At 38.5% G+C, this 10,738-nt stretch overlaps 2 long non-coding RNA genes across 3 annotated transcripts; both read left to right on the top strand.

Annotated features, from left to right (window-relative positions):
- Window positions 1-6,341: 6,341 nt before the first annotated feature.
- LOC307162101 lies at window positions 6,342-6,545 on the top strand. The gene is made up of 2 exons (XR_013821862.1): window positions 6,342-6,404; window positions 6,515-6,545. It is a non-coding gene; the product is annotated as an uncharacterized lncRNA (long non-coding RNA).
- Window positions 6,546-9,201: 2,656 nt separating this feature from the next.
- LOC307162337 lies at window positions 9,202-10,467 on the top strand. Of its 2 annotated transcripts, XR_013821903.1 has the most exons (6): window positions 9,202-9,291; window positions 9,374-9,495; window positions 9,623-9,703; window positions 9,784-9,889; window positions 10,114-10,330; window positions 10,416-10,467. It is a non-coding gene; the product is annotated as an uncharacterized lncRNA (long non-coding RNA). The 2 variants fall into 2 exon arrangements; XR_013821902.1 differs by having other exon boundaries at window positions 9,202-9,495.
- Window positions 10,468-10,738: the final 271 nt, after the last annotated feature.

The following is a 10,738-nucleotide window of genomic DNA, read 5'->3' on the forward strand; positions in this document are numbered from 1 at the left end:
AAAATAGTATATATACGTATACGTACATGTGTGTGTGTGTATATATATATATATATATATATATATATATATATATATATATATATATATATATATATATACAGTATATATAACATATGAGCAGAAATTGCTAAACAAAAGCTTATTTGATGTGGCAGTATATTCTACAGTAAAAACTGTACCCAAATCTAGTCAACAAAATGTTGTCTTTCATATTTCGCCTGACTGTAACGTTGTTTTTATCTGAAATATTAGGGCATATAAATGTTAATTTGCAGTTTAATACGTTGCTTATACAAATAGCCTACATTTTATTTCAACATATTTCAGTCGTCTTTTTTTACTCATCTCAGTATAGCAATAGCAAAATTTTTACTCATCTCAGTATAGCAATACAGTTTGCTAAAACATCATCATTCATTCACACAGAAACGCGAGTGTGCGAGCTATGGTAAACAGCGCGCATCTCTGCCGTTCATTCATTCACACAGAAACGCGAATCACTTGAGAAGGGAAAAAAACTTACTACAGTATTCCTCAGCTCAGTCGGATTCTTACTCCTCGAAATACCCGCACTTCTGAGGTACATTTTCCATTATTATTATTATTCACAGCGCTGCGAGACGGTGTAAACAAGTAGGCTACAATGATCTGATTAAACTTGTGTTTTCTCGAGCTGATATGTGGGCGTTCACAGTTTGCGTGGATTGCCTCAGCCATTTGCGTTTGCACGCGCTCTCCGTGGGCGGAATCACATTACAAGTAATTAGATGAGATGAGAACGACTGACATCTCGCTCTTTTCTTACAGATTACATGAACTGAGAATATTTGTTTTTTATATAAATTACTTCATTTAAAAGAAGAGAATTCAAGCTTCATGCTTGTTTGTCTGTATGTCTGTTTGACTGAGTATTCGCTGAGTTATTGTTCATTTTCGGACGCGTTTCAGAATGGACTACACTGACAGAGAGAACGCAGAACTCGCTTCGTGTTTATTTTTCTTTATTTGGCAAAAAGCACAACACTTTGTTTTTATTGTGAGTATACACAAAAATAATACACATTTAACAGAATCGATTGATGTATGAAACTTGTTTGTAAAATCAAAGTCAAAAGAGTATTTCGGGTCTCAATTCAACTGATAAGGAAAAAAGCGAGCAGATCACGCCGGCGTGATTGCTGACCTCAGAGGGTTAATGTAGGGATAGCTAATGCAGGAGAAAGCTTTCAAAAGAGATGCTGAAGTTGACTGCTTTCTTCTCGACAGGTAAGTCAATGTTACGGCCTTAATTACAGGCTTTTTTTCATTGCTTGGTTATGTACTTTATTATATAGACAGTAGAACATTTATAGTTAAAAGTTAAACAGGCTCTTTGATGAATAGCAGCTACTGAGTAAAGTAACGTTAGAGAAGGCGCTGATGATGATATCTAACAATGCATGTACTTCAAAAAATATAACGAATAAAGAAGGCATTACTACTAATTACCATAGTTCATGTTTTTCACAGTCAGTAATTCATATTGTAACATTCTTTTTTTCGTTGTTTCAAGTTTCAGTTTGTTTTAAATAACAAACCTGTTCACCGAAGGAAAACTCAAAGTGCTATTGTAAGACATCCTGTCATAGCTTTTTGGTACATAACGGCTACCGTAGATGCAACGCGCATTTGAAAAAGCGAGGCGCTGGAGAGCACTATTCGTTTGAATGCAAAATACAATTTCACCACTAGATGGGAGTAATTCCTACACATAGTCCCTTTAAAGGTGACTACAACTATGTGATTAATCAATATTATTTTTTAAAACCTGTTTGCAACATAAATTGTGGATATATATTAGGATATTTCCTTTAGGCTATTAAAATTTTACCGGGCCTGTTATCTTGACTTTATTAATTAATATCATGTTAAACTTCATTACTGACAAGTTTGTTTTACATTGTTTGACAAGGGACCCGATGAAGAGATGTCTAGTTTTCTCTATTTGTACTGTAGAATGTCATGTCATATTCATGTCTGATTTTTTAATTAATAGTTATTGCATTGTTATTGAATCATTCAGATGGTCAGCTGTACTACAGAATATACAAAGGTACCGTGATTGAAGGTTGTCTATGGTGCAGATGATGCAAATAAATGTTTATAGAGTTTCATGCTAGCAACATTGGTGCACATTGTGTACAGAAAAACAAACAAAGATGCCATATCCAAAAGATTTTACTGGCCAGGGTTGTCCGTGGATCTTGACAAATGGGCAATGAAGCTGAAAGTTGAACGTTGAAAGTAATTTAACAAAAGTCCATAAATTTTATAAAATCTTTCTTCTATCTTGATGTTAACTGATAACTTATTTTTAAATAGGTGGCTGAATGTGTGGCATGTCAGGCCGCCAAAGAATCCATTAAAGAAGAGGTCAAAATTACACCTATACAGGTAATCAATCTTTCTTTCTTTCTTTCTTTCTTTCTTTCTTTCTTTCTTTCTTTCTTTCTTTCTTTCTTTCTTTCCCAGACACCACTACCATGTTAGAATATTTACACAATTTAATGAATATTTTTATCTAATTATCCTTTATCACATTTCTTGCATGGTCACACAACCTTTTCAACTTTTGGGGATGGGTCTGATTGGGAAACTCGCTCTCACAGACAGTGGCCATCAATATATTTGCGTTACTTGACCAAATGGCCACTGGTTTGTCCACTTAGAAGTAAGTCTGCAGAGGAGGTCACAAACTGTATTATTAAGCTTTTTTTTATCAGTTTGAGGCACCGAAACACATACTCACAGACCAAGGGAGGGAGTTTGTTAATCGGGTAAATAAACGCTGTAGTGCTCAAATGTAGTTTTGAAAAAAATATTTACCTAAATTGACTATATAAAAAAAAAAAAAATTGTTTTATTATCAGATCAACCAAAATGTGTCCAAAATTCTTGGTATCAAAAGGAGTTTGTGCTCACCTTATCATGCCCAGATTAACGGTCTAGTTGAAAGGATGAATCGGACCATACAGAGGTACTAAATTTATACGGTACGTCGATTTTTATACAAAGATCCTTAAATTATTATTTATTTTTTCATCAGCCTATAAAAATAAATTTAATTTGGTTATTTTAAAGCTATAATGGCATTTGTAAGAATAGTTATAACCAAATATGGTATTCAAAGATATTTATAGAGACAGTATCTTCTGCTAAAATTATTTAATGTAAATGTAATGGTTAAGGGCTCTCAGCAAATTGGTCTCCAAAAAACCAAAGCAGTGGGACAAAGACCTTGATGCTATTATGTTTGGACTAAGAACCAAAAAAAAAAAAACAGATGATGACAAAGTTATCTCCATTTTATATGATGTTTGGTCGTGAGGCACGGTACCCTTCTGAGGTCCCTGAAGATTATCAAGTGGGTGTTCATTGTCTTCTGTGTTTTGTTCCATTTTTATGTGCATGTATTGCATTCAGTAGGAACTTACATGAATTTGAGATGATCATGTATTTTGAACTAGAAGCAAATGTTCCTTTTTTTCAGATTGACAGCTCTGTTGAAGCTGCCGTAGGAATCGAACAAATGACTGAGGGTGTCCTGAAACTTGATGAAGTTCTTCAAACTGCCCTTACCCACACTGCTCAGGTCCAAAAAAGAATGACAAGGAAAGAACAGAAAGCAAAGAAAGTGAAATTATCTGTGGGCAACAAGGTATGGAGCTGTAATGTTCGGAGCCAACAGAGAAAAGGCGGAAAATTGGATCAAAATGTTTTAGGTCCATACACAATTAAAAACATTAAAGGATAGAATGCTGATCTGATTTGGCCAAAATCATCAATATTGACCACTTGAGATTGTATATGGAGGAGATGGCACGCATTCCACACAAGATTGTGTCCGAAAGATCAACAGCACCAACTGCATCACAGAAAACCTGTCCAGCTGCTGCATCACCTGTCATTGTAGCTTTACCATCATCACCTACCATCTCCAAAGTGGCTGCATCACCTGTCTCCGCATCTGGATCTGTGTCATCATCATCTACCACCCCAGCAGTACAGCACCAACTCATCAGCAGTAAGTCAGCATCAGAACAAAGTTATAGTATAGGTATAAACCAATGAAAGTTAAAGTGGTGGTTGATTATGATTTCACTTTTTTAACTTTAGTTAGTGTGCAATGTTGCTGTTTGATCATAAACAACACCTGCAAAGTTACAATGCTCAAAGTTCAAAGCAAAGGGAGATATTTGCTTTTAAAGAAATTGCTTTTTAACTATACATAAGCTACATAAATTCATCAACTAAACATTCAGAAACATCCTGTTGCATTCTACAAGTTGTCACTTCTTCTTGAGTCTCTCCATCATTGTCTGAATCCGGTTTGAACATAAAAGGCTAAAAGTTTTTGAAATTTTCAGAGCATGTCTGTGTGAGTGCAAGTTGTTGCAGCCAGTGGTGGAGCCAGGATTTTTTCATAGGGGTGGCCAGGCAAGGGCCAGCAACCAGTCTGGGGTGGCACATAAATCTTAATTATTTTATCGTAAAAAATAATTTGATAATGTATTGGACTGTTTTAGTGCCTACACAACTGAATTAAGTTAATTTGTACTTAATTGTAATTGAGATAGTAGTGAATTAGGAATCATGGAATACTGAGTGAAATTTGTATTATTACCCACCACCTCATATTAAAATTAATTAAATAGTAATAAAAGGGCACACAAAAAGTTCAACTTGCTCAGTTAGCTTGGTTCTGGTTCTCAAAATATCCAATAGCTTGTTCTACATTGTTGCATCTTCATGGATGAGATAACATGCAGATAAATAGTGTAGTCCAAAGATTATTCAACCTTCAATGCGTTTTATATAATCAATGAACTATTCAACCAATTCTGAGTTTGTAAAAAAAAAGTTTAACTTTCTATATTAGTTGTCAAAATAAATAATTGCAACAGTTCTATCATGCGGCTACAGCACGCCGCATTTGCGCGTGATGTGCGTACCGCAAGCACAGTACAACGGCTGTCAGCCGTATGACAGAAAAGTTAGTTAGTTTTGCTGACATTTGGCCTGACAACATCTCATCTTACCGAAGATAGCCAACTAAATAAGGACAACGCCCTTTTCTCAGCATCTGACAGAAGTGTCACAAGCTTTCACACACATCTTCTAAAATAAAAATAGCATCAGAAAAAAAAGAGAATTACGTTTGTTGTTGACTGCACACTATTCGACTTACTCAAAACGGTCTTGCAACCCACCAGATGAGAAAGAATGACTCTATATTTACTATGTGCATATCACTGTCTGATGTTCTGCTGAAGCTCATTCGGCACTTGCTCATTTCCGCACTCGTTTGGCTTGCGCCTGGCGCTGAGGTGAAGTTGGAGTGTGCGTCTGAAAAGTCTCTGTTTTTTGTGGTCTTAAAGAGACAGTTCAGCGTTTTAAAAAATGCAATTTTTGTCAATAAAAAAAAGAGACAGAAACAGCAGTTGTGAGAGGGGTGGCCAAGCTTAGACCAAGGGTGGCCACAGCCACCCCTGGCCACGCCCTAGCTCCGCCAGTGGGTCTGACCCAACAAAAATCCAGTTTGGCGCTGTTTGAAGTGTGCGCTTCGGGCGTACGCGCTCAGAAAAAGTGCATCATGTCAGAACAGAACGCCAATGAAATGTTTTAAAGCTTTAAAGCACAAGCAAACAATGAGACTTTTGTGATTGTGAATAAGTGCAGTGTCCTGTGAGTGTAACTCTACCGCTGCATTAACATGTGATGTGAATGTACGTCGAGTTTTACAGTATTGGGACTGAGGCGCCAGAACTGCAGCTGATAGAATGTGCGCTGTAGCACGATACTACCATATTTTAGTTTCCATGCATATTGTGTTTCCACACATTGTATTGAAATGGCCACCATAACAGTGGAGTGTGATGTGTAAGATGAGAAAGCAGAGGTTAACGCCCGTTTCACACATACTCTGTGTGCAATGCGTATGCGGTGCAGGAGCAGCACACGCTATAGTGCTTTCACATATGCTGCGTTTGCAGTGCATAACTCATCCGCGGCTGTACCACAAACACATACTCACTATTTTTATTTCAAATCCAGAAGTTATCAGCTACTTTTATTTAAAAGAAAGTTTTGTCAGCATTGCGATTCTCTTTATACACATACATTAGTTTGTAAATGTCGCTGTAAATGTCAAACTGACTCCCTTCAAGGTAATGCCTCCATTTTTCCACCGCCCAGACCACCGCCAAACACTCTTTTTCAGAGGTAGAGTAATTTAATTCTGCTCCTCTTAAGGTCCTAGAAGCATAAGCTATAACTCTTTCCCCTTCAGGTGTTTGTTGGGTGAGAATGGCTCCTAAACCTACATCACTGGCATCCGTATGCACCTGAAAAGATTGGTTGAGGTCAGGCTGCATCAATACCGGAGGGTCTTGTAGTACTTGTTTGATGGTACAGTATTAAAGCTTGTTTGACACTCAGAAGTCCAGTCCCATTTTACTCCCTTCTTTTTTAGGTGATTCAAAGGGGCAGTGATGTCAGCAAAATGGGGAATGAATTTGTGGTACCACCCTGCTAATCCCAGAAAGCGTTGGAGAGCTTTGAGGTCTTTGGGAAGAGGATATTGGGCAACAGCACGAGTCTTTTCCCTATCAACCTCCACTCCTTTCACTGAGACAATGTGCCCAAGGAACTTTAACTGTCTTTTAAAGAAGTGACACTTCTTCATGTTAAGGGTAAGAGATGCCTGTTCCAGTTGTTGCATTATGGAGTTCAAGTGTTTGGTGTGTTCCTCTAAGGATCGTGAATAGATGATAATGTCATCTATGTATACGAAACAGAATTTTCCTCTCAATTCTGCCAGAACCTTCTCCATAAGCCTCTGGAATGTGGCAGCGGCATTCCTGAGCCCATAAGGCATGGCTCGGAATTGGAATAGTCCCTGGTTGGTGATGAAGGCTGTCTTTTCTTTGCTCCTTTCCTCCATATCCACCTGCCAATATCCTGACTGCAGATTCAATGTACTGAACCAAGTGGTGCCGTCCAGTGATTCCAGGATGTCATGAATAAGAGGCATTGGATAAGCGTCAGGTATGGTCTTGCTGTTGAGACTATTCCTAGTACCCAATGTTTGTTGGAGTTGACAAAAGAGGTACTGACATCTAATGCCTTTCTATATGACAATGACTTTTTTCTTCAGATCTCGGGTGTCGCGATGGGGTCAAAAATGTCACCCAGCTTTGCTTCTTTATATGTTGGACTGTTTGAACAGGAAAGTATCTACAACGCTCAAGCAAATCCTTACCTGGACCACATATCAGTCTGGAGGAGGTACCTCGATGATATATTTTTCTTGTGGACAGGATCTGAAAAACTGTTAGAAGAATTTTTTTCCTTTGTCAATTCCAAGAATGAACATTTGAAATTCACTATTGCATCGGATAAAGAAAAAATGAACTTTCTGGACATCTTGATTGTTAAGGAGAATAACAGGTTGAAAACTGATCTCTATCGAAAACCCACAGACAGAAATTCCATCTTACATGGTGAGTCATACCATCCTATTCACCTTAAAAGAAATTTACCTATTTCTCAATTTAATAGGATCAGACGAATCTGTAGTTCTGATGATGATTTTATGCGTCAGGGATTGATTTTGAAAAAACGTTTTACAGAAAGGGGATATAAGGAATCCTGGATAGATGAGGCATCAACACGTTTTGAAAATGTATCACAATCAGACTGTTTAAAAAAGAAAAAGATCAGGAGGGATGAGAATAGAATAGTTTGTGCCATTCAGTACTCACCGGTAGCTAAAGCTATAGAGGGTACCATAAAACAACATTGGCACATTCTTAATACAGATCCAGCATTACAATCCTGTTTTCAATATCCTCCTCGAGTGGTATTTAAAAAAACAGCTAATCTACGCAATAGATTAGTACGAGCTGATGTACCTTCTTTGATTACACCTCATTTCTTAAACGATCTACCTACAGGTAACTACCCTTGTGGAAGATGCCAACAATGCCACTTTACTTACAAAACTAATACATTCAACCATCCGCATAATGGCATTAAATACAAGATAAAAGAGATAATCACATGCTCTACTATGAATGTAATTTATATGTTGACATGCCCTTGTGGACTATCATACATAGGCAAGACCACTAGAGCATTAAAAACTAGAATCTCAGAACATCGTAGTGCGATTAGAAATGGTGTGACATCTAGCCCTGTGGCTGTACACTTCATGAATGCCAAACACAATGTATCTAGTTTAAAATATGTGGGAATTGAGAATATCAAATGTCCTAGAAGGGGTGGTAATGTGGATAATTTGCTTTTAAAAAGGGAACTTTTCTGGATTTACACATTAAACACTTTAGCTCCCAGAGGCCTCAATGAGGATTTTGATATTAGACCTTTTCTAAATTAATGGATGATTTAAATAACAATATGGTTTTTTGATTCTTTACTTTGCTGTTTCCTCTACAGTCTCTTGATTTATAGGTATAGTCTCTTTGAATAACTTGGTCCTCTGTATATAAATAATGAAATGCTGAGTTTATAACAGATGCTTTTTTACTTGTCTGATCAAGTTTGAAAATTGTCTGAATCCCCATCTGATTTTTACCTTAATATGGATTTTTCAATAATGTTTTTTGATTCTCTATGTCTTCTGTCTTGACGTACGGATAGTCTTAATGGATAGTCTTTATGAATGGTAATACATATAGTCTCTTTGAATTTCTTAGTTCTTTCTGTACAAATAATGTAATAAGTGTGATGTACCATCTGATATGTTTTTACACTGGAATATGAGGGATGTTTTTTAAAAAAAAATATATATATGTTAGACAATTTAATAGTGGGAATCAATATGTAAATATATAATTCTTTATCCTGGTTGGACACGATGTATAAATATGTAAAAATCAATGTATGTTGATGGATGTATCCAATTTGTGTGATGGTGGGGTCACGTGATACAGACTTTTAAAGGGTAACTGTTTGTACACTTCCTGTTAGTCTGAGGAAGGGCCATGTGAGGCCCGAAACGTCACTAATAAAACATTTTTTGAATGGGAGCTTATTCGGTGTGCGGATCTGTTACTGACTACTACATGGTCTTGCTGTTGAGCCTCCTATAGTCCACACAGAACCTGTAGGATCCATCAGGTTTGGGGACCAGGACTACTGGTGATGACCATGGAGAGTAGGATGGTTCAATGATGTGGTCTTTTAGCATTTGGTCAACCTGGTCATCAATGATCTTCTTCTTGAAAGGTGAGACCCTATATGCTCTAGATTTAATCGGCATTTCATCCGATAGGATGATTTTGTGATGTTCCACTGATGTTTTGCCCAGGACATTAGATGTGGTGCGAGGCCAGGTATCCATCAGCTTCAGCAACTCCTGCTGAATGTCGGAGTCCCAGCCCGGAGCAACCTCAGTGTCCAGGGTAGCGAGTTGTGTTTCCCAGGTGAGAGGTAAGGCATAGTAAAGACTCACAGTAGCAGTATGGGATCTTCTTTCACCCACCGGGATTGTAGACAGATCCGTATTAATCAGGGCAGATAAGAAGGGATAATATATATATCCTTTGCCCATTTTCAGGCCATATCTACTTTGGCCGACATCCACAATGGCTTCAGCTGCCCTCAGGAAATCCAAGCCAGCTATAATGGAAAACGCCAGGTGATCATCCTTCATTATATACGTCTCCACTCTGCATACCTTATCATGCCAATTATAGCAGATGGTTTTCTGGTTCATAGCTTGGTGCACCTTTCCATCCGCCATGATGAAGCGCTGAGGGGAACCTGGAGTGTCAGATGCTGTCTCACCTCCTAGCTGTCTCCAAAGGTTTTCCTGCATCAGTGTGTACGTACTACCTGTATCCACCACCGCCTTCACCTCTTTACCTTTTACTATTACAGGCACCAGGAGAAGAGAATTTAGTGAATGGGGTTGAGCAACAGAGAGACCTGCCAAGTTTTTGGGAAAATGACGTTCAGGTGGTTTTTTATTGGCCTTTTCTTTAACATTCAGACTGTCCACTTTCTGCCAGTAATCCTTCACCCCCATACAATCCTTCTCTACCATAGAGCCCACCTTCACCAGCTGTTCCACCGTCCTCACCGTCCCTCTTAGACAGCCCGTGACTCTGGGGTTGATGTTATTAAGGATGCGGCTCACCATCTCTTCCTCCGTGATATCAGGCTTCCACTTGAGGCAAAGTGCTCGGTAATCATAGGCAAAATCTCTGAGACGTTGACGTGGCTGCTGAACCAGAGACCTCAGCTTATCTTCCACTTCCGTGAGGTAATCATCTGGAAGAAACGCACCCATAAAAGCCTCTTTGAAAGACTGCCAATCTGTTACCTTGCTCTTCTCTGCCTTCCACCAGCTCAGAGCTGGTCCTCTCAGAACCGTGCTCAGTGTGCCCACAAGCTCCACACTGGGGAGTGGCCTGATATCCAGAAAGTTTTCGCACTGTTCTATGAAGTTGAGCACATCCGATGTCTCACAGGAGTCACCAAAGGTGGGAAACTCCAGCCGAATCGGGGGCCGTCCACAGAAGGACGAAGAACTTGGAACAACCGGGGGGGTAAGCACTTCAGTAAGAGGAGAAGATACATGAGAGACATCATATGTAGCATTGACAGTCTTAGTTGGAGGGAATTTAACTCTAGTTGCTGGTATCGGAGTCCTATGATCGTGAATGAATGA

This window comes from Squalius cephalus (assembly GCF_949319135.1).
Source record: "Squalius cephalus genome assembly, chromosome: 7".
Taxonomy (NCBI): Eukaryota; Metazoa; Chordata; class Actinopteri; order Cypriniformes; family Leuciscidae; genus Squalius; species Squalius cephalus.